This window comes from Artemia franciscana, chromosome 5 (assembly GCF_032884065.1).
Source record: "Artemia franciscana chromosome 5, ASM3288406v1, whole genome shotgun sequence".
NCBI lineage: Eukaryota > Metazoa > Arthropoda > Branchiopoda > Anostraca > Artemiidae > Artemia > Artemia franciscana.
This window is the reverse complement of record NC_088867.1, coordinates 12,259,422-12,284,844: the sequence shown is the minus strand read 5'-3', so window position 1 is coordinate 12,284,844 and position 25,423 is coordinate 12,259,422. Positions and strand designations below refer to the sequence as shown.

At 34.3% G+C, this 25,423-nt stretch overlaps 1 long non-coding RNA gene across 1 annotated transcript in view; it reads right to left on the bottom strand.

Annotated features, from left to right (window-relative positions):
• Positions 1–4,778: 4,778 nt before the first annotated feature.
• The window catches only part of LOC136026984 (uncharacterized), a 42,660-nt gene continuing 22,015 nt past the window's right edge, over positions 4,779–25,423 (bottom strand). Inside the window, exon 2 of the long non-coding RNA XR_010617466.1 lies at positions 4,779–5,064. This is a non-coding gene — a long non-coding RNA (uncharacterized LOC136026984). The remainder of the gene's footprint in view (positions 5,065–25,423) is intronic.

The following is a 25,423-nucleotide window of genomic DNA, read 5'->3' as shown; positions in this document are numbered from 1 at the left end:
TTATGAACAAAGAGTTTTGCTGTCTATATGAATTATCTGGCGATGATAAAAAGACCTATTCTCAATTCAAAACGCCAAAAATCTGATTGTGTGATAAATTCAAGTATCAGATTGCACAATTTCTGTAGTCACTGAAATAATTCATGGCTAAGGAATCAAGTTCAAACAATTCAAAAGTTCAAACAGGTGTAATCCCTTTGAGAGCTAGTTCAATACTGCAGTTTAATACTAGTCAGTATACTGCATGCATCTTCTTTGAATTAATTTCATTTTTTTTGGTAATCTCGGTTATAACGTTTTTTTTCTGATATTATGAGAAATAGAAACATTCAGATCGAAATAAAGATTTTTAATTTTATGAATGGCTTAAGAATGTTAAGTGGAAACTTTCAGGGCATGATGAGGGGATGTACAACTGACGAAAAGGCAATATGGACATACTTCCTTGTATGAAATTACTCCGTACATGAAAGGGGCTTTTCCTCTTCAACGCCCCGCTCTTTACGCTAAAGGTTTTTACTGTTTTAAGAGGTAGAGTTAAGAGAAAGAATCAAACTTTAGCGTAAAGAGCGGGGCGTTGAAGACTGGGGTATTAGGAGGAGGTGAACCCCTTACATGCGTAATATTTTCTGTTCGTTTTAATTTTTAATGCTACTCCTTACTTTCAGTTGAAAAAACTTTTGCATATTTATTTTTTCATTGTTTGTTTAAATAATGCTAGAAAATGCTGCGGCCCCTTTATGGAAATCTTCTTCCCCCATGAAAAATTCCTCCATGGAAAGTATCCCCACATAACCCCCTCTTTTCAACCCCCCTCCCAATCAAAAAATCCCCCTGAAAACGTCTGTACAATCCCCAAAAATCATTACTATATGCAAAGTCTGGTCAAAATTTGCAACTTGCAGCCCCTCCCACGGGGACTGTGGGGGAGTAAGTCGTCCCCAAAGACATAGTTATAAGGTTTTTCGACTATGCTGAATAAAATCAGAATTTTGATCCGACGACTTTGGGAAAAATGAGGGTGGGAGGGGGCATAGGTGCCCTCCAATTTTTTTGGTCACTTAAAAAGGGCACTGGAACTTTTCATATCCGTTCGAATGAGCCCTCTCGCAAAATTCTAGGACCACTGGGTCGATACGATCACCCCTGGGGAAAAAAAACAAATAAACACGCATCCGTGATTTGTCTTCTGGCAAAAAATACAAAATTCCACATTTTTCTAGATAGGAGCTTGGAACTTGTACAGTAGGGTTCTCTGATATGCTGAATCTGAAATCTGACGGTGTGATTTTCGTTCAGATTCTATGACTTTTAGGGGGTGTTTCCTCCTATTTTTTAAAATAGGGCAAATTTTCTCAGGCTCGTAACTTCTGATCGGTAGGACAAAAATTGATGAAACTTATATATTTGAAATCAGAATAAAATGTAATTCTTTTGATGTAACTATTGGTATCAAAATTCCGTTTTTTTAGAGTTTTGGTTACTATTGAGCCGGGTCGCTCCTTGCTACAGTTTGTTACCACGAACTGTTTGATAAGATAAGTTTATTTTTGCCCGCTTAAAAATACATAAAAAGAAGCGGAGTAAATGAATGAAAAAGGAAGAAAACGCGAAAAGAAAAACTCAGCTCCCAAAAGAATAAAAAAAAAAATTCAGTTACTCATAAGCGCAAAATTACTCTAAACAGAACTCGTATATAACGCTAAACGGCAAACAATGAAACAAATGATTTATATTTCCAGCAGCTAAAGGACCGGAAACTGAATATTTCTTCAAAACAGTAACTATTCCTAAAATACAAAGAGAATCTTATTAAGAAATTCAAATAACAGCCAAACCGTTAGGTTTTGCAAATGCGGCAAAACCACATAGGGGCAAGATAAGTATATGTGGCACGGAAACCAGCTAAAACGTGGTCCTTTGATTGTTTTCGCGTGCTCCACTTATCTTGGCCATGGACAAGACCAAGATATTTAAGCGAAGTAGACCCTTTTGGGGGAAACTATTGCTGCAGAGGCTTTGGTAGTTTTGAGACACCAAGGACATCAAAATCTACACATATTTTGTCCCCCCTTAGCCCACCTTAGCTCTGTACTCACCTAAAAACTACAACTTCCTTTTTTTTTGTCTATCGGTTGTTTCAAAACTTTGAAGTCTTAAGATGCATTTAGCTAATCCTATGCTGATATTAAATAAAAAAAACAAGTTTTTTCAACTGAAAGTAAGGAGCGATATTAAAACTTAAAACGAACAGAAATAACTTCGTATATGAAAGGGGCTGCTTCCTCATCAACGCCCCGCTCTTTACGCTAAAGTTTGACTCTTTCTCTCAACTCTTCTTTTTAAAACAGTAAAACACTTTAGCGTAAAGAGCGGGGTGTTGATGAGGAAGCAGCCCCTTTCATATACGAAGTCATTTCTGTTCGTTTTAAGTTTTAATATCGCTCCTTACTTTCAGTTGAAAAAACTTTTTTTTTTATTTAATTTCTGAACGTTTTTGAATCAATACATGTTTTGATTTTGGTTCTCCGCAGAGGAATTTGCATATTTATTTATTTATTTTTTTGGCTAAATGGCTTTCTAATAATTTTGATCGAATGATTTTGAGAAAAAAAGAGCGTGGAGGAAGCCTAGTTGCCCTCCAATTTTTTGGTTAATTAAAAAGGCAACTAGAACTTTTAATTTTTTACGAATCTTTTTATTAGTAAAAGATATACATAACTTATAAATTAGCTTACGTAAAGAATTTTTTATTCTCATGTTTTTATTACACATATGAGGGGATTCGCCCCCTCGTCAGTACCTCTCTCTTTACACCAAATCTTAAATTTTGTCCCAATTCATTAAGAATGACCCCTGAATCACAAAAGCCGTAGAATAAATAGTTGACATTACTAAAAATACTTTAGCGTAGAGAGCGAGGTATTAGGAGGCAGTGAGTCCCTCATATGGGTAATAATTTCTGTTCGTTTCAAGTTTTAATGCTGCTCCTTACTTCCAGCTGAAAAAACTTTTTCATATTTATTTTTTCATTGTTTTTTTTTAAATAATGCTAGTAAATCCTGCGCTCCCTTCATAAAAATTTTCTTCCCCCATGACAAATTTCCCGAAGAAAAGTTCCCCCAGTATATCTCCCTCTTCTCAGCCCCTCCCCCCAACCAAATATCCTCCCAAAAACGCATGTACACTTCCCAATAACCATTACTATATGTAAGCACTGGTCAAAGTTTGTAACTTGTAGCCCCTCCCATGGGGACTGTGGAGGAGTAAGTCGTCTCCAAAGACATAGTTATAAGGTTTTTCGACTACGCTGAATAAAATGGCTATCTCAGAGTTTTGATCCGTTGACTTTGAGAAAATAATTAGCGTGGGAGGGGGCCTAGGTGCCCTCCAATTTTTTGGTCACTTAAAAAGGGCACTAGAACTTTTCATTTCCGTTAGAATCAGCCCTCTCGCAACATTCTAGGACAACTGGGTTGATACGATCACCCCTGGAAAAAAAAAAACACAAACAAATAAACACGCATCCGTGATCTGCCTTCTGGCAAAAAAATACAAAATTCTACATTTTTGTAGATAGGAGCTTGAAACTTCTACAATAGGGTTTTCTGATACGCTGAATCTGATGGTGTAATTTTCGTTAAGATGCTATGACTTTTAGGGGGAGTTTCCCCCTGTTTTCTAAAATAACGCTAATTTTCTCAGGCTCGTAACTTTTGATGCGTAAGATTAAACTTGATGAAACTTATATATTTAAAATCAGCATCAAAATCCAATTCTTTTGATGTAGCTATTGGTATCAAAATTCCATTTTTTAGAGTTTTGGTTTCTATTGAGCCGGGTCGCTCCTTACTACAGTTCGTTACCACGAACTGTTTGAAAAGAAAATAATTCGGTATTTCGGGGCTTCTGCGGAAGCCCCGCACTCCTTTGCGGAAGTTAGGCTCAAAATTGGAAAAGGATTATATTTTTTCTCTGGGCCCCTTCCACCTCTTAGTTCGTTTGTTTTCCCGTTAGTTTTCACCTGTTTTCGCTTTATAGTTGCGTTATCTCTTAGCAGTTCTTTCGTTAGTTGAGTTATGGTTGTGGTATATATGTTTTATCACTCGTATAGTTGTGTTATTTTCAAATTATACTCCATAATAGAGAGGCTCCGAACACCCAGCATTGTATATTAAGCTCTGAATTTGACGTTTTTTTCTAACGTGACCAGATTCGTCCTGCGCCCTGCGCCCTTTTCATTGAATTTTTCTTCCCCCATGACATATTTCTCCAAGGAAAGATCCTCCCACGTAGCCCCCTTCCCTCAACCCTACCCCCTAAACCAAAAAAATGGTTTATGGGTAGACTGTGGGGGAGTAAGTCATCCCCAAAGACATAGATGGTTTTCGACTATGCTGAACAAAATGGCTATCTCAAAATTTTGATTCGTTGACTTTTGAAAAAAATGAGCGTGGGAGGGGGCCTAGATGTCCTCCAATTTTTTTGGTCACTTAAAAAGGGCACTAGAACTTTTCATTTCCATTAGAATGATCCCTCTTGCGACATTCTAGGACCACTTGGTCGATACGATGACCCCTGGGGAAAAGAAAAAAAGAAAAAAAAACAAACAAATAAACACGCACCCGTGATTTGTCTTCTGGCAAAAAATACAAAATTCCACATTTTTGTAGATAGGAGCTCGAAACTCTAGATAGGAGCTCGTCTTTAGTCACCAGTAGGCTAATACTAAGACTGATTCAGCAAACGACTAGTCTAATCCGTGGCATAAGATGAGATTAAGCATGATTGTAATATTTTATTTTCGATATAGATTCAACATCATAATATAACATATAACAGCCACTATCCAACCGCTTTCATTCTCCTTGGTAATGCAAGAAGGGAGTTAATAATTTCAGAATGTCTCTTTGGCTTTTGTTTCAGCAAAATATCACTGTTGCTCAACTTGCCATAGATTAAGGAACTTATTGTTTTTAGCTTTAAGTTCTTTTCGGCTAAGTTTTGCTCCCGTGGTAAAAAATTGCTAAATATTGGGTTGAGAGACATCGGCATACCATCAACCTGAAAGTTAAAGAAAAAAATTTGCAGACATCACGACTTAAACACGCTATCTATTTGTTTCTAAGGTAATGCAAGTAAAAAGCCTTCAAATTATGTAAAAAAAACCTTCGGAACAAGTTCCTTTTCCTAAAGGAACTCTTTGACTCCAAAGATCTTTGACTAAAATGTTACTCACAGGCAACACTGGCAGCATTCTTGAATAAGAAGGAACAAGACACAAAGGCATATTAAGAGCAAAATCTGGGACGGTAATGTGACAAGGGCACCAAAAACTAACAAAATGACGAATTGATTTATAAAAAAGATGAAAACAGAAAAAACACGGAATGAGGGTGCCAAAAAATCTTGAAGGGGTCCTGCAGCCCTCCTGTATTTGTCAGTGAGAAAAATGTTAATTTTATGAAGGCGACAGCTTTTCAAGAGGTGGGCACAACTAATGATTGACGTTTTTATGACAGAAACAAATAATTCGTTGAACAAATATAAAACATTTTGATAGGTGAATAAAATGAATCATAAATAAGGCCCAAAATTAGGTTTTACCAAGGAATAGTCTCAAATGGGCTAAGAATGCGACCATCATGATATTGATTTTTCGTGTTTTAACATACATATAAGTATCTAAAATAGTAGGACTCTTCGACACTTTCTTGGACCTATTATCTTTGTCATTATCTGAGATTGGTGCAACAAATCTCACCTATAGATATTCTTAAAATCTCATAATTATCGTTGAAAATAGTCAACAAATCTTACCAACAATTACCGTTGGAAACTGAAAGTAAAAGCACCTTGGAAGATTTTGAGCAACCTCATTTAAGACCCACTCACAGTGAGGTTTTACTAATCTCACGTAAAATTGATATTTTCATTGGCATTATTATCTTTGCCATTAAACGATTTATTTAGGATTGGCGCAACAAATCTTACCCATAGATATCGTTAAAGTCTCACAATTACCCATTGAAAACAGTCAAAAAAACGTTGAAAGCCTGTTCCGATTCATGACAATAGCTGATTTTAGTGATTGGATTTTTTTTTATTTGCAACGAATATTTTAAACCATGAAATGGACTAAAACGGTAATTATCTCAAGTATCTGTTTTCACCTCAAATCTCATTGAGTCTTTGTTTCTCTGGTCCTAAGGATGGCCTTGAGCTCTAACAAGCTGCACTAGCTCCTCCCAACAATCGACATCTCTTTTATTCCACTTTTCCATTTACTTGCTTTTACTTTTTTCTCTATCTGGACAAAGTTTAGTAGTCAATCAGAAAAAACCCATGCAAATTTCTGATTGGCTCAGCCAAAACTAACATCAAATCGAATGAACTTCAGTTGTGGCTTGATTCAGTTTTGGTTGCTAGCTAAATCTATGTTGTGGTTGGGTTTCGTTTCAACTGACTCCCGAAATTTGCACTAGCTAAATCTCGATATTAGTAAAATCTCACTGTCAATGAGTCTCAACTGAAAAATAATCTTCAAAAAAAGTAGCCACAATTAGGCAAGCCCAGCAAAAAAGTTTAGTTTCGGTCTTGACTGATTTATAGACTTATCTTTACAGAATCTTTCAAATCTAACAAGTAGGCGAGCGGTAAAGCTAAGAGCCCTAAAATCTCTTATTAGGGCCCAAATGGGGCTTTTTAAATTTTATGAGAGTATTCTGAGCTGAAAAAAGTCTCAAAAAAAAGAAAAAAGTCTACAAGGAGGACTTATTGGATGGCTATCCATACACTTGTATTTAATAATAATTTTGGGTTTTAATAAATATTTTATTATTTAATAGCACTGTTTCTTTTGTTTTACTTTTACTGTATAAAAACTCAATAGGTTTAGTTATTTTGAAAAGGGTCACTAAACCTCTGATTCTCTTTCAAACACTGTTCCTGATAGTATTAGTGAACTCTTTATACTATCAGCAATTTTTAGTAGCATTTTTTAATACTATTTTGGTGGATGAGTATATGGATGAGAAGGAGAGTAGAATATGATGACAGTCAAAGAATTTATTGCATTTGCTGGTCGTCGTTTTTTTCTTCTTCACACTTTTTTTTATAGGTCACATTTAAGAGAAAAAAAATTTTTGACAATCTGTTCCTTGTTGTAATTAAAATAAAAGAAAAAGAAGGTCCTTTTAAGCTTAAAGAAGAGAGCAACATTAAGGCTTAACTTAAGCAGAAATTATTTCACAAAGGTAGAGTTTTTTTATGGTTTAAAATGGCTTATTATTCCATTTAAACGGCTCTTATGTTTCAAGAGTAGTTTTTAAAGAATATGGAAGAAAGGACAAACTGTAGCGCAAAAGGTGAGGTGTTGATGTACAGACTTATTTCTGTTCGGTATTAAGTTTTAGTGTTGCTCCTTACTTTCAGCTGATTTTTTTTATTTCTGATCGTTAGTAGTGTAGGGGTTCCAGGTTCCATGAGGACATCTTTATTTGGGCACCGAAGGTTGCCCATACTAAACTAGAGCATTGACCTACTTACACAGCAGCATATCCAGACAGGTATCCGACAAGTACATAATTTGCATAACCGGCTTAGCTAGTAACTAGATCCGGTGAATGACCTACATATTCCTGTTTAAACATGATTAACAAGATAAAGTAAATCATTTCATTTGATTTAAAATAGGACTAATAGAATTTATTATATAGATTTGAACTTTACTTAACAGCATCTATACCATATACATAGTGCAACCACTTGTATCGTCACATTCCTCGGAATGAGTGCTTATATCAACACTTCCTTTAGAAGGAACTTATGGTCATCCTTGCTCAACCTGCACGGGGCCCAACTCCCCTCCCTCAATTTTTTGCCCCCTTATCTATCCGTATTTTTTGAATTTTAAAGCTTTTTAGATTATTTTTCTACTTTAATTTTTTACTTTAAATTTTTTATTTTCTTTTACTTAGGAATTTTTTCAACTTTTTTTATATCTTAAAATGACGTAGAATTAGCTTGAAACAAAAAAAAGTTCACTTGTGATATTTATGAAATACAAAATGAAGATGATATAGATATGTTAATTGTGATTTTTCCTATTAGAAAAATAATTTTGTATTCAATTTTTTATTTTTATGATACTATTCTGCATGTCGCTATTTCAATACAAAGAAATTATGCATTACTTTGTTATGTTTCCATTATTTTTATCGTACGCTGGAAAGTCGAACGTTTATCAAAAAGTCGAAGATGCAAGAAAAGGAATTTTCAGAGACATAGATACTACTAGTGGGTGCATCGGAGGTAGGCCAACAGGGGGCTTACCAAAGTCTGAGAGGGATGAGCTGATCTTTTCCCAAAATACACACAGACGAACAAACACCCGTTCAGACACACTCGAAAGTAGTATACTAAAGTCTGAAATAGGTGAATTAGGCTTTTACGAAAGTCTGAGAGAGATGAATTGGATTCTTCCGTCTCTAACTAATTTTAGAGTTTTTACCAAATTCTAAGAGTGTTAATCAGGCTCTTACCAAAGCCTAGAAGAATTGGATCCATTTTTGAGCTAGAGACATATAAACTGCGTATCTGTCAAGATTCAGACAGACAAAGACACTACTATCAACTCACAAGTGGTATACTAGAGTATGAAATAGAGGAATTTGGTTTTTACCAAAAATGGAGGGAGATGAATCGAAACCTTTTTTAGAGTTGGAGACATAAAACGTGGGAATTAAACATAAAAATTCAGTCAAACAAAGACACTACTATCAGCTCACAAATGATATACTAGAGTCTGAAATAGATGAATTCGGTTTTTACACATGTCTGAGAGAAATGAATCGGATTCCTTGTAGAGCTAGGCACATTTGAAGTGGATAATTATTAAGACTCAGTCAAACATCAGTAAGATACAGACACTACAACTCACCAGTGATTTACTTGAGTGTGAATTAGATGAATTTGGTTTTTACGAGAGTCTGACATTAATTAATCAAATTCTTTTAGAATCAGAGAAATATGAAGTGGGAATTTATCCAGATTCAGTCAAACACAGACACTAATACCAGCTCACATGTGGTGTACCGGAGTCTGAAGCTGGCAAATTAGGTTTTTACCAAAGTCGGAGACAGGCTAATCGAATTCCGTTTATAGTTAGATACACATGATGTGTGAAATTATGAAGATTCAGTCAAACAATGATTCTATTACCAGCTAACAAGTGATATGCTACAGTCTGAAATAAGTTAATTAGCTTTTTACCAAAGTCTGAGAAAGATTAAGCAGATTCTTTTTGGAGTTAGAGATATACAAAGTGGGAATTTTCGGATTCAGTCAAACAATGACACTACTATCAGCGCGATTGTGGTATACTAAAGTGTGTATTAAGTCTATTAGGTTTTTATAAAGGTCTGAGAGAGATGAAATGGATTCTTTTAAGAGTTAAAGACATATGAAGTGAGAATTTATCCAGATTCAGTCAGACACAGACACTACAATCAGCTCACAAGTCGTATACTAGAGTATGAAAAAGATGAGTTCGATTTTTACCAAAGTATGAGAGAGATAAATCGGATTCTTTTTCAAGTTAGAAACATATGAAGTGATATTTTATCAAGATTCAGTCAAACAGAGACACTACTATCACCTCAAAGAGATTTACCTGAGTTTGAAATAAGTGGATTAGGTTTTTACCAAGGTCTAAGAGAGAAAATTCTGTTATATTTAGAGTTCGAGATATATAAAGTGAGAATTTATCAAGATTTAGTCCAACACAGACACTAGTATCAGCTTACAAGTTGTATACTAGATTCTGAATTAGATGTATCAGGTTTTTATCAAAGTTTGAGAGAGATGAATCGGATACATTTTAGAATTGGAAACATATCAAGAGGGAAATTATTAAGACTCTATCAAATACAGGCACTACTACCAGTTCACCTGCGATAAACTAAAGTCTAAAATAGGTGAATTAAGTTTTTACCAAAGTCTGAGAAAGATTAAACGGATTTTCATCTATGAAAGACTATGAGACCTATGAAGATCGAATTTATTAAATTTCAGTCAGACACAGACACAAATCTTAACTCACAAGTGGTATATTAGAGTCTGAAATAGACGAATTTGGTTTTTACCCGAGTTGGAGAGAAATGAGCTGGATTCTTCTTAGAGTAAGAGAAATATGAAGTGGGAATTTGTCAAGATTCGGTCAGACACAGACACTACTTTTAGCTCAAAAGTGGTATTATAGAGTCTAAAATTAGTGAATTAGGTTTCTACCAAAATCTAAAAGAAACGAATTGGATTCTTTTTGGAGCTAGAGACAAACGAAGTGGGAATCTATCCAGATTCTGTGAAACACAAACACTACTATCAACTCACTTGTGGTATACTAGAGCCTGAAGTAGGTGAATTAGGTTCTTATCAATGTCACAGAGAGATGAAATAGATTCTTTTTAGAGATATAAGAAGTGGGAATTTTTCAAGATTCAGTCAAACACAGACCCTACTACGAGGTCCATGTGGTGTACTGGAGTCTGAAATAGATGAATTAAATTTTTAACAGAGTCTGAGAGAGACGAATCGGATCCTTTTTAGAGTTGGAGTCATGTGGTGTGGGAATTTATCAGGATTTAGTTAAACACAGAGACTACTACCAGCTCACAAGTTGTATACTAGGGTCTAAAATAGATGAATTAAGTTTATTCCAAGTCTGAGAGAGATGAACCGGATTCTTTTTAGAGTTAGAGGCATATGAAGTGAAAATTATCATGATTCTTTCAAACACAGACACTACTATCAGCTCACAAGTGGTATGCTAGAGTCTAAAATATGTGAAGTAGGTTTTTTAACCAAGTATGAGAGAGATGAATAGGATTCTTTTCAGAATTGGAGACATATGAAGTGAGAATTTATCAAAACTCAGTCAGACATAGACACTAATATCAGCCCACAAGTTGTGTACTATAGTCTGAAATGGGTAAATCTGGTTTTGCCAAAGTCGGAGAGATATGAATTGGATTTTTGTTGTGTGTTAGAAACATATGAAGTGGAAATTTATTACGATTCAGTCAGATCCAGACATTACTACCGGCTCACAAGGGGTATACTAAAGTCTAAAATAGATGAATTAGGTTTTTACCAAAGGGTGGGAGATATGAATCAGATTTTTGTCTAGCGTTCGAGACTTACGAAATGGGGTTTTGTAGCAAAAATTCAGTCAGACATAGACGCTAATATGAGCTGACAAGGCTTATACTAGAGTCTGAAATAGGTGGATTATGTTTTAACAAATTTTGAGAGAGAAGATCCTCAAAGCTTAATAGCTTTTTTGAATTATGCTAATTATTTAAGCGTCTGAATTTTGTTTGGACATGCTAATTTGTAAGTAGGTCAATGCTCTAGTTTAATAAAGGCAATCTTTAGCACCAAAACAAGGATATCCCCATGGGAGCGGGAACCCCTACACTACTATCGTTTTCCAAATAGTTTTGCAAAAATTCTAAATAAAAGTCTTTTCATTCCATACATAATTCCTCCCTCAACGAAAGATTATTCAATGGAAAGTTTATCCTGAGTAAAATTCCCCCTTAAAAATTTCCCCGGAGAATTCCATCCTCGCCGAAAATTCTCCCCCATAAAATTCCACGGACAATTTAAAAAATTTCAACACGGACAATATCACCTGGAAAATTCTCCATAGCATACTTTCATTTGAATAAATATGTGTTTTCACTTATTTTCTGATCGTTTCTCAAATCATGCTGAAAATCCCCCTCTCTGGCGGAAAGTTCTCCCATGGAGAAAATTTACCTTGGAAAATTCACCTATGGAGATATTTCACTTCAGAAAATCCCTCCCACAACAGAAAAAAAACAGACAATTCCAACCGCTCTGAAAATTTCCCCCGGTAAATGTATTTGCTTTTAACACTGAAATTATTTCTTCAAGTGTTATTTGAAAGGCAATTGGCCAATTACATACTTTGAATTACCAACTGGATAAGTTTTATACATTCTAGACTACTTCCAAGAAATTATTTTACCGCAAACCTTAGCCCAAACTTCAGGAGTGGCAGTTCCACTCATACATAGGATAATTTCTAATCATTTAACCGTTAACGGCATTCATTACTGTCATCGGAAAAACCCGCATGTTTAATTTAATTTTTTTAAAAAGCTTTGACGTAGTAATAATCACTTCCTTTCACCATTAGCCTATATGTTTTCATGTTCTTCCAGGAACCTCTCTCTTCTTGTACATCTTTTCTAAAGTGAAAAAAAAGATATATAACTTTTTTGTTTTCAGGTAAATTACCTGACAGAGTAAACATCTAAGAGAGTCTACTAAAAGAGAGTCATTTATCTTTTGTTGCACACTTAGCAACAACCAGCCTATATTAGCAGAGTCATCTGTCGGTTCACTTACGTGAAAGCTCAAGAAATGCAAAAGACAAGAATGCAGGACATTCTATGAAGCTTTTTTTATGTTCCTAGTAGCCCACAGGGAAATTAATTTTGAGGGGCTAGTGAGGTATTAGTGCCCCCATAGATTTTGAAAATTCCTTTTCTCGTATCTCTATCTGAGAAATTGACCAAAAGTTATTGTCCCTCCCAATTAAATTTTCGCCAGTTTTATCCCTGTTAGTAGGGAATATGTTATTCTTATTCCGCTTATAAATACTGAATCCTATCCGGTCTTTTGTTCATGTCTGCCTGATATTTTTTAGATGTGACCTATTGTGCAACCCATTAAAAAAAAAAAAATAGTTTCTGGGTATAATTGCTCCCATAGTCCTCATTAAACGCATTTTAAATAGCCTCGCCTTTCCTCTGACGCAATCAGATTGTTACATTTCTGAGAAGCCAAATGTTTCTGAGAAGCCAAAACACAAGAACAACTAAACAGTTAAGTTATTACGGTTGCAGAATTGAGTCTTGAATCACTCGAGCATGGGTTTTAATTAATTGCCTTTTTATTTAAGCAGTAAAACTGATAAGAAAAAAATAACTTGCAAGGGAATGGATAAGGAGATTGGAAATATACCCCTCCTCCGGGAAATTATAAATAAGAAAAACGTAAAATTTTGAAGAATAGGGGAATTTTTTCAGTTTGTAGGCATTGTAGGAATCTTCAACCCCTTCTTGGAGAATTTTTGGCACACTTATGCCCCTGAGAAGTTTTATCAACGACCTTAGATAAATATGTGTTTGTAACCCTTTGAGACTCTTTACAGATGATAATTCTCTAATTGTCAGCCATACTCGTGTCATTTTCTGATTGTTTTGAGTTTGACTCAGTTATTTATTGTAATTTCTGTTCGTTTTTGGTTATGTTTATTTATTAATAGTGATTTGCGGTAGTTTTATGCTAAGTAGATTATTTGACTTTATTTCTGCTCATTTTTGGCTTAATTTTATGCTTTTCTTTGAAAATAATAATTTACGGAAAAGTTTCTTTTTTAAATTATGACCATAAAGGTCTAATTCTATTGATGCATCTTTTTCTTTATCGAAATTCCTTTGTTTAGAGTTTTGGTTACTATTGGGCCAAGTTACTCCCTGCTTACAGTTCGTCACCACGAGCTGTTTGAACATTAATTCCGAGGGATTTTGAAACCCAGGGATTTTTAACATTTTTTGCCTTCACACAAGAGACGCAACAACAGAGACCATGAAATTTGGAGTTTTATGAGGGGGCAACCCCCTTTATATACTAAAAATTTTGCGTTTGTTTTAAGTTTTACTGTCACTCTTTGCTAGCATTCGAAAGAAAAATGTGTTGTTTTTATTTGATTTATGTCTATTTCAAATAGCACATCCAGGGTTACTCTAAATATGAGGAAAGTCATCCCCACCTCAAACTCCAGCCTTAAAAATCAAAATTTAAAAATCAAAACAATGCTTTGAGAAAATATCCTCATTTGGTATATTTGCTTTTCAAAATGAAGTAGAATCTTCTTACTGATGGAATTGGCTTGAATTTGGATTTTGAATATTCAGTGGTAGACATTAACCGTGAAAAACAATTTATCAAAGTGGAAGTTGCAAAAAAAGAAGCCCGAATTCTTATATTGAAAAACGTTAGGATGTTGGAAAACAAGTCAATTCTAGAGCATTCTAATATCTTTGTGACGGATGATGCCCCGCAATCGGTCCGAGAAGCTCGAAGAAAATTATTTGCTGTGAGGTTAAAATTACTCAACAGTGGAGTTAATCGTGGGGATGTTTTGGGTGACGAAATTGATCCCGCCACTTTTGTGTATACGCCAGTGTCCAAACACTGAGCCTCTTGAGTGACTGTTGACAAAGTAAATAAGGATTTTATGGATTCAGTTTTGACGCATATCCCTCATAGAGTTGATATTTATAGGGGTGGATTTGGAAGTTCTATGGAAAAGTGAAATTTTTTGCTTTTTTTTCAGTTATTTTCTGTATTTGATTTGTTTGAAGGTTGGGTTGGACGCGCGAAGGGATAATTTGAATGAGATGAAGGGTAGAAACAAAATTACGAGTGACAAAAGTTTTTTGTGTGCTTTTTTCTTTTCTTTTTAGTTCATTTAGTTGTAGTTTGGAGAGAATGTTTGCTTGGTTGTTGCATTTTGGTACTTACAGTGTCTATGGATTCCGTGTTGTTTTTTCTTTCGTATTTCATGTTGAATTATCTGTGAGTTTTAGTGGTTTTATTTTTCAGTGGGAGAGGTATGGGGGGCGGGGTACTCCTTGGCGTGAGGTCAATGCACGATAATGGTTAATCAAGCTCATGGGATCCCTTCATCTAGACTGGAAGAACTTGAAAGAAAATCAGCCCTCTTTAGTAATGTATTCCAAACGCCCCTAGCCCATGAAAATAATGAAATCTTAAACGCTATTTTAGTCCCCCCCAAATGAATATTTGTTTTCTCATGAAATAGCTCATAAAAACCAAAATATGAAGAGAATATCTTTTCGTAACTGTCGTGGTTGGAGGAACGGGCAAGGTGCGATTGAAAATTTTTTATTTGAATCGGACGCGGATATTCTTGGGGTTTGTGAAACATTTTTAGATGAAAACTTGGCAAATAAAATTAATATTAGAGATTTCCAATTCTTTCATGCAAGCAGAAATAAAAAAAGCAAGGTGGTTTAGCAATGCTAGTTAAAAATTATATTCCGGCGCTACTGAGAGAAGAATTTCTATATCTGAATACTGAGATGGTTTTTTAAAGGTGTATTGTTGAATGTTTTTACCAAATAATGAAAAATTTTAATTGCTGTAATTTATCGTCCTCCCTCATCTAGCATGGCAGACTTTTTTGACAAATTTGAAAATATGTTAAGCGTGATATCAAATCTTCGAAGCCATGTTTTATCCTTGGCGACTTCAATATTGACTTAATGGGATGCCTCCCATCAAGCCTGCAAAGGATTGACCGAAATTTCCTTCAGTTTTTAGAATTTAACCTTTCACATGGTATGAGCCCAGTATGTTTTATTCCGAATTACAAATTCATCTTTTTCACTGATGGATAACATTTTTGCACCTTATCCATGTGAGGCTACATTCGTGGTTATGGAAGATACGTCTGATCATTGTATTTTAATGTCTGACTTCAAAGCGCAAAAGATAGCCAATAAAGAAAACCCTATGAAAAGGAGAAATTTTTCAAAAGTAAATATGAATGAACTGAAATCTAGTCTAAGCGATACAGATTGGAGTGAAGTTACTAACGAGAATGATTCAAATACATCTTTGGATGTATTTTATCGAACTCTGAACGAAAAACTGAATCTTCATTGCCCATTTAGAGCTACATACCGGAGAAGAAACTCACCCAAAAAACCTTGGATAAGTTTATCGCTTTTAAAATCTATCAAGGAAAAAAATCGACTCTATAAGATAGAAATAAAATACTCCTCAGCTCATAATGTACAGCGATTCAAAAATTATAAAAATTTGCTGGTTAAAATTCTTAGAACAAGTGAACAAATTTATTATGAAAATTTATTTAAAAAATGGGATTCACCTCGGACTACATGGAAATTAATCAAGGAAAAAATTGGAAATAATACTAAGACATCACATCCTGAAGTGACCATAAATGAAAGTGGTGTTGAACTGAAGGGGAAGGATGTTGTTGCAGATTATTTTTGTAATTACTTTTCCCATTTTAGTGATACTACTGATCTGAAATCCCCTGAATCTTTAATTGGTTCATATAAAGATTATCTACCGTCATCCGAAAATTCTAGTATATTCCTGGCCCCTGTTACTTTCGGTGAATTCCAGAAAGTAATTACGAATTTAAAACGTGGGAATTCCCTAGGTCTAGATGGGCTCTCCACAAATATTCTGAAAGAACTTGCTTGTGTAATCCATGTTCCATTGCTTCATATTTTAAACGCATCTATATCATCAGGGATCTTTCGAGAAGTATGGAAATCTGCACGAGTTATTCCAATTCATAAGAAAGGTGATAAGACATATGTAGGCAACTACCGCCCAATAGCTATTCTTTCTCCAATATCTAAGGTTCTAGAAAAAATTATTCAAGAAAGAATTGTATCCTATTTTAATAAAAAGAATTTATTTACTAAAAATCAGTTTCGATTCAGATCGGGTCATTCCACTGAACAAGCTATTGCTGCGCTAATCTTAGAGAGTAATGATTCCCTAAATGATGATAATTATGTGTCTGCTCTCTTCTATGATATAAAAAAGGCATTTGATGCGCTAAACCATGAAATCTTGATGGAAAAAATTAATAACACAGGTATTAGAGGTAAAGGCGAAGATTTAATAAAATCTTACCTGCATGATCGAAAAATTCAGGTAGAAATAAATGGACATCTATCAAGCCATATTGTTATTGATGATGTTGGAGTCCCCCAGGGATCAGTATTGGGACCATTACTATTTTTGATCTATATAAATGACCTCCCAAAGTGTTTACCCCAAGATAATAGCTTAGGAGTAATTTTTGCAGATGATACGGCTGTGACAGTAAAAGCTAAAACCCCATCTTTGTTGGTTGAGAAAATGGTGATAGCAATGAAATCTTTGAATAAATGGTTTGCGTGTAACTGCCTAGCTCTGAACTTTTCTAAAACTGAATTCATGATTTTCGGGTGGTCACAACGGGCGATAAATAAAATTACCGTAGATGAGTTAATTGTAAATCAAAGTAGGATAAAAAGAGTACATTCATTTCGTTACCATGTGGTTATTCTCGATGAGCTTTTATCTTTCCGTAAGCATTCTGATTATTTGAGATTGAAACTTCCCCATCACTTAGGTTGTCTTTACAGATTGAAACAGGTGTTTCCTTTCTCCATCCTTAAAATTTTATATCACTCTCTAATTGAATCATATCTTATTATTGCCGCATAGTTTATCTCAACACATTTATGGTCCATCTGCAACCTCTTCAGATAATTCAAAATAAGGCAATTAGAATTCTGGGTGCTTTTGTTCATCGCCCTGCGAGACTTAAAAATCTGTCAGAAACCCAAACTTTATATATTTTTCTCAATATACTTAATCTCAAACAATTGAACGACGTGCATTCAGCACCGTGGTATTATGATATCCAATCCTAAGCAAATTATTTCCATGATTTGGGTATAATTGGGACTCCCACTTCTCCTGCTCACTGCATCCGCTCCAAGAAGTATCGCCTTCCACCAATTAAATCAGAAAGAGCTAGATTCTCAATCAGATACCAGATAAATGTCCCAAAGTTTCACAAGTCGATTTTCTTTGAAAAAACATATTTCAAAAATAATTCTTTGCCTGGATGTCGGGATTGATTAATAATAGATTTTAGTATGTATTTTGCTGTGGTGTTCTTGCGCTGGGGTGGCCTCCTCTATGATCTCCTACCTTGTATGTTTTTTTTCTCTCGTATGTTTTCTTTTTGTCTTAGTTTTTTCTCTCTCCTTTAAAAATTATTAGTATGACGAGACGTTGTGTTTTTTTTATGCATTTGTGCTGCCCCAGCCTTACGAGGTCTGCTCTCTGTTGGGGGATAATATTGTTTCTGTATATTTTTAATTTGAATTAAAAAATATTGATTGATTGATTGATTGATCTGAAGTTAACAATCGTCCCCGCAACAAGAGCGGAGTTTTTGGGCCCTCATGACCCTTACTGTACACTTCGTCCCATGGTTATCCTCATAAGTTCTTCCTAATTAAGGGAGTTAAAGGTTAAATCTGTAGTCGTGTGTTTTTGTCCGTGTCTTTCAATTCATCTGGACCTCTGTTCACAGGAAGTTTTAAACCATTGGCCTAAGGTGCTTTTTGGGCCCTGCGTACATCCTTTCCCATAAAAGAATACATTGGCCATCATCCTAATAGATAAAGTGTTACTATGCGATGCTCTATAGCTATCAGTTTTATTTGACATACGCTTAAAGGGTGGCCAGCGTTTACCCCCCCCCCCCAGAAAATCCCCACCCGTGGAAAATAGTGTTTTCCAAATTTGAGAATTTTATTGAAGTTTCGTTTTTTTAGGGGGAAGGAATTTTGATAATTGTACATTATACGAGACTAATTCAAGTTTAGGCTGTATAAAACTTGAGAACAAACCGGTTTCTTCATTAGTTTCTTTCAGCTTAGCGTGAGACAAGACAAAGACAAGTAATAGAATAGATAGGAAATACATATTTTGGGCTATATATTTACACACAAGGGGAGGGGGGGACTATTTGGATAGTTTGAAGTCAGGAGACAATTCTTACTTCATAATATGCAGAATAAGTGTATCTAGTTTGTTTTGCATGCAGGTCCGCAATGGTCGTTTAATTAGAATAATGTGCTTTGTTTTAAATTCTATAGAAAAAACAGCTTTAGCATGAAGAGCGGGGTCTTGAGGAGGAGGCCACCCTTTTCATATGCGTAATAATCTCTGTTCGTTTTATGTTTTTATGTTGCTCCTTACTTTCAATTGAAAAACTTGTTGTTTTTTTCAAATTTAAACACTCACACATAGTATTTGTTAATAGTAAGCATAAGGAGCAAATGTTTTAATGAAAAGCTACATTAAACCAAAAACGAGCAGAAATAAGTTCAAATAACCTTCAGAGTCAAAAACTATGGAATCAAATAGAAAAAAAAGATATAAATATTTGTTTTTCCATGAAAAAGACTATGTCACTAAAAAGCGAACAGAAATTATTTCTAAAAACTTTCTCCGCAAAGCAAGTCTGCAAAGGAATAGTAAAGAGCTCCATTAAGCCAAAATGAGTACAAATAAATTTAAACAATTTTCCAAGCGTAACCCTACCAAACATCGCCAAACAAACAACACGATAAATGAATTAAACCCGAAACGAACAGATATTACAATAAGTAACCGAGTCAAACTCAAAACGAGCAAAAATGAACATGAGTAGGGCTGACAACCCACATACCTTCTCAAGATCAGAAAATAATTTGAACTTTACTGAAAACAAAATACGTTTCAAATGTTTTCCATTTTTCTTTAATAGTTAAAGAAGTATTAAGACTATAAGACTATAATTAACAAGATAATACACAGTTATTTGTTTTTCCAATAAAGTGCAAATTATGTTCTGGTCTTGAGAAAACACGGGGGTTGTCAGCCCCACTCCTTTTAATTTTTGTTCGTTTTGAGTTTGACCAAGTTATCTATTGTAATGTCTGTTCATTTTGGTTTCATTTACTTAATAATAGTGATCTGTGGTAGTTTTACACTTAGAAGATAAGAAAACGAACTCGTAGAATTTGACACCGCTTTCGTAAGTAAAAACTTAAACAATAAGAATCTGTTGGTTCCCAAAGCCAATTATCCTTTCAAAGGAAAGCAAAACCTTCCTAAACTTTTTGGTGTCATTTGATTCTAGTTTAATCTTGAGGATTTTTCACCTTCTTCTTTCTTCTTTTTAATTTGGTGCCCACTATTGCCAAAAATTGCAAAATTTCACGTGGAGGTCTTTTCAACAAAAGTGGATATGCAGTTTTTTTATCCTAAATTTTTAAGATACTTACGGTGTGTGAATTCCTCTTTTTACCTTTTCTTAGCACTTTTCAATGAAAATAAAAAGAATAAAAAATATCAAACTTGGAAACCTTATTTTCCACAGGGATGGGTATTTTCTAAGGATTATTTTCCATGGGGGTATTTTCCCGGGGATGTTTTACGTGGGGGGAGTATTTTCCAGGGGGTATATTCCAAGGGGGAGTTTTAGGGGGGGGTAAATGCTTAGAGCCACTGCTTGCTTGTTTAAGGACAGATAGTATACTACACGCCACCAGGGGTGAACCCTGCAATAAATTTCGGAGGGAGATGGATATATTGGCCAAAAGATGGTAGTACTGATTAAAAAATAGTAATTTTTCTTACAGTATAAGGTATATTCTTTATTGAGACATTACTGTAAATAAGTAATTATAAAATGGAATCGAACCATCTTTGTTTGTTTTTTGTCGGTTAGTTTATACAAAAAAAAACGTCTTTTATATAGACTGGAACGTCTCTGTGTATGGATATTAAGACCAATCCATTAAACTGTTTTTGGCATAAGATTTCATTCTTCTAAGGGTAGACAAAGAACGCTCGCACGTAGCCGTAGTGACGGGAATCATTGCACCGATCTTCAAAAATCGATGTAGAGTGGAAACAATGTTTTTGTCACATTCTTTTAAGCCCATTATGAGAAATTTTAGTGCCGAGTTTCCCAACTGTATCCACATTCTCCTCCACGAAGCTAACTCGGCTTGAAAGCTTCCCCTATCTGTCTGCATTAAGATACCACAAATTAGTCAGAGTATCCAAAAAATTCTTTAATTTTTTCGTCCAGGGAAATAAATTATTGAGGAAGAAGGTATTGCGGTGACGCCAGCAACTTTCTGTGACTAAGCAATCTTTGATGCAGCTGATGCAGGAAATAGTCCTTAAATGGGATAAACACAAAAAGTTGGTAATATTTTTAAGGATCCTCTTGCGTTCTTCCGTAATTATCCCTCTACTTTTTTTGGGAGCTTATCTGGGCACTCAAATGCTGATTTCAGTATCTTGACACAGCTCAGTTACTTTAGTAAAAATGGATTAAACGTAGCGTCACTTCTTTCTCGCATGTCTCTAACCTCACTCGCCAGCGCGTTCGAGAAAGTATACGAGATCTATAATTTCTGATTGTAATGAAGTCGGCAAATTTTGTTGCAGACTAAAAATTTTACTGACAGTAACCATAGCTGAAAGTAATGGCAACAAAACTGACCTCTCAATAGCAGATAGCAAAGAATAAACTTTGCTTGAACATTCAGAATCGGAATTAGAATTCTCTCGAATTTCCCCCATAGCCTTACAGATAATAATGAACATCTCTTTACATGAAATGATTTCTTTTAAGTGCTCCATCCATCTAGTTTTGCAAAACTGATTCAATCGTTTTCTTTTGGTCCCTGTGATATGACTACTTTCTTGAATAATTTATTCGAAAATTGCAAAGCATTTAGGTGGAATTATAAAGGAATTAGCGACTTCTTTCAAAGTTCCTACACAATTTCTTATAACTGGTATGTTGTACAAATAACACAGGGCTATGTTCAAGGACAGACTTGCACAGTGAATGTAGACTACATTGGCAAAACACTCATGGACTATAGCAGCACAACCTTGAAATTGGCCACACATAGCTGAAGCTCCATCATAACCTTGCCCCCTCATATATTTTAAATTGATTTCCATTTCATCTAAGGTTTGTATCAACCAACTAAGGTCTGCTATCAACCAAATGTTTTCTTTGAAAAAGTCTATAATTGTCTATATATATATATATAAAGTCTATATATTTGTACACAAGAGGGGGGGACTATTTGGACAGTTTTAAGTCAGGAGACAATTCTTACTTCATAATATGTATAATAAGTGTATCTAATTTGTTTTGTATGCAGGTCCACAATGGCCGTTTAATTGGAATAATATTCTTTGTTTTAAATTCTATAGAAAAAACAGCTTTAGCATGAAGAGCGGGGTCTTGAGGAGGAGGCCACCCTTTTCATATGCGTAATAGTTTCTGTTCGTTTTATGTTTTTATGTTGGTCCTTACTTTCAATTGAAAAACTTTTTTTAAATTTAAGCACTCACACATAGTATTTTTTAATAGTAAGCATGAGGAACAAATGTTTTAATGAAAAGCTACATTAAACCAAAAAGGAGCAGAAATAAGTCAAATAGCCTTCAGAGTCAAAAACTATGGAGTCAAATAGAAAAAAAGACATAAATATTTATTTATTTTTATATATAATGTTTATAATATATTTATTTATAATATATAATGTATATATATATATATATATATATATATATATATATATATATATATATATATATATATATATATATATATATATATATATATATAATATATTATATTATATTATATATATATCATTATATTATCTATATTATATCTATTATATTATATTATATATATAATATATAATATATATATATATATATATATATATATAAATATATATATATATATATTATATATATATATATATATATATATATATATATATATATATATATATATATATATATATATATATATATATATATATATATATATATATATATAATTATTTATAATATACATAATATAAAGAATATTTATTTATTTTTCCATGAAAAAGACTATGTCACTAAAAAGCGAACAGAAATTATTTCTAAAAACTTTCTCCGCAAAGCAAGTCTGTAAAGGAATAGTAAAGAGCTCCATTAAGCCAAAATGAGTACAAATAAATTTAAACAATTTTCCAAGCGTAGCCCTACCAAACATCACCAAACAAGCAACACGGTAAATGAATTAATCCCGAAACGAACAGATATTACAATAATTAACCGAGTTAAACTCAAAATGAGCAAAAATTAACATGAGTAGGGCTGACAACCCACATACCTTTTCAAGATCAGAAAATAATTTGAACTTTACTGAAAAAAAAATACGTTTCAAATGTTTTCCATTTTTCTTTAATAGTTAAAGAAGTATTAAGACCATAAGACTATAATTAACAAGATAATACACAGTTATTTTTTTTTTCCAATAAAGTGCAAATTATGTGCCGGTCTTGAGAAAACACGGGGGTTGTCAGCCCTACTCCTTTTAATTTTGTTCGTTTTGAGTTTGACTAAGTTATTTATTGTAATGTCTGTTCATTTTGGTTTCATTTACTTAATAATAGTGATCTGTGGTAGTTCTACACTTAGGAGATAAGAATAACAAACTCGTAGAATTTGACACCGCTTTCGTAAGTAAAAACTTAAACAATAAGAATCTGTTGGTTCCCAAAGCCAATTATCCTTTCAAAGGAAAGCAAAATCTTCCTAAACTTTTTGGTGTCATTTGATTCTAGTTTAATCTTGAGGATTTTTCACCTTTTTCTTTCCTTTTTTTTAATTTGGTGCCCACTATTACCAAAAATTGCGAAATTTCACGTGGAGGTCTTTTCAACAAAAGTGGATATGCAGTTTTTTATCCTAGATTTTTAAGATACTTACGGTGTGTAAATTCCTCTTTTTACCTTTTCTTAGCACTTTTCAATGAAAATAAAAAGAATAAAAATATCAAACTTGGAAACCATATTTTCCACAGGGATGAGTATTTTCTAAGGAGTATTTTCCATGGGGGTATTTTCCCGGGGATGTTTCACGCGGGGGGAGTATTTTCCAGGGGGTATATTCCAAGGGGGAGTTTTAGGGGGGCTAAATGCCTAGAGCCACTGCTTGCTTGTTTAAGGACAGATAGTATACTACACGCCACCAGGGGTGAACCCTGCAATAATTTTCGGAGGGAGATGGATAAATCGGCCAAAAGATGATAGTACTGATTAAAAAAATAATTTTTCTTCCAGTATAAGGTATATTCTTTATTGAGACATTACTGTAAATACGTAATTATAAAATAAAATCGAACCATCTTTGTTTTTTTGTCGGTTAGTTTATACAAAACAAAACGTCTTTTATATAGACTGGAACGTCTCTGTGTACGGATATTAAAACCAATCCATTAAACTGTTTTTGGCATAAGATTTCACTCTTCTAAGAGTAGACAAAGAACGCTCGCACGTAGCCGTAGTGACGGGAATCATTGCACCAATCTTCAAAAATCGATGTAGAGTGGAAACAATGTTTTTGTCACATTCTTTTAAGCCCATTATGAGAAATTTTAGTGCCGAGTTTCCCAACTGTATCCACATTCTCCTCCACGAAGCTAACTCGGCTTGCAAGCTTCCCCTATCTGTCTGCATTAAGATACCACAAATTAGTCAGAGTATCCAAAAAATTCTTTAATTTTTTCGTCCAGGGAAATAAATTATTGAGGAAGAAGGTATTGCGGTGACACCAGCAACTTTCTGTGACTAAGCAATCTTTGATGCAGCTGATGCAGAAAATAGTCCTTAAATGGGATAAACACAAAAAGTCAGTAATATTTTTAAGGATCCTCTTGCGTTCTTCCGTAATTATCCCTCTACTTTTTTTTAGCTTATCTGGGCACTCAAATGCTGATTTCAGTATCTTGACACAGCTCAGTTACTTTAGTAAAAATGGATTAAACGTAGCGTCACTTCTTTCTCGCATGTCTCTAACCTCACTCTTAAGATCGCCAGCGCGTTCGAGAAAGTATACGAGATCTATAATTTCTGATTGTAATGAAGTCGGCAAATTTTGTTGCAGACTAACAATTTTACTGACAGTAACCATTGCTGCAAGTAATGGCAACATCTCTCAATAGCAGATAGCAAAGAATAAACTTTGCTTGAACATTCAGAATCTGAATTAGAATTCTCTTGAATTTCCCCCATAGCCTTACAGATAATAATGAACATGTCTTTACATGAAATGATTTCTTTTAAGTGCTCCATCCCTCTAGTTTTGCAAAATTGGTTCAATCGTTTTCTTTTGGTCTCTGTGATAGGACTACTTTCTTGAATAATTTATTCGAAAATTGCAAAGCATTCAGGTGGAATTCTCAAGAAATGTTTTACAAATAATACAGAACTGTGTTCAAGGACAGACTTGCACAGTGAATGTAGACTGCATGGGCAAAACACTCATGGACTATAGCAGCACAACCTTGAAATTGGCCACACATAGCTGAAGCTCCATCATAACCTTGCACCCTTATATATTTTAAATTGATTTCCATTTCATCTAAGGTTTGTATCAACCAACTAAGGTCTGCTATCAACCAAATGTTTCCTTTGAAAAAGTCTATAATTGTTGATTTCCATTCATATTTAAAAAAATAAGCAGGAGTCTTAGATACGTGATTTACATAATTGGAACGGATCCACTCTATCGGGGGGGGGGAGGTGTTAATTCTGAAAAATTAGAAAAATTACGTATTTTTAACTTACGAAGGAGTGATCGGATCTTCATGAAACTTCATATTTGGAAGAAC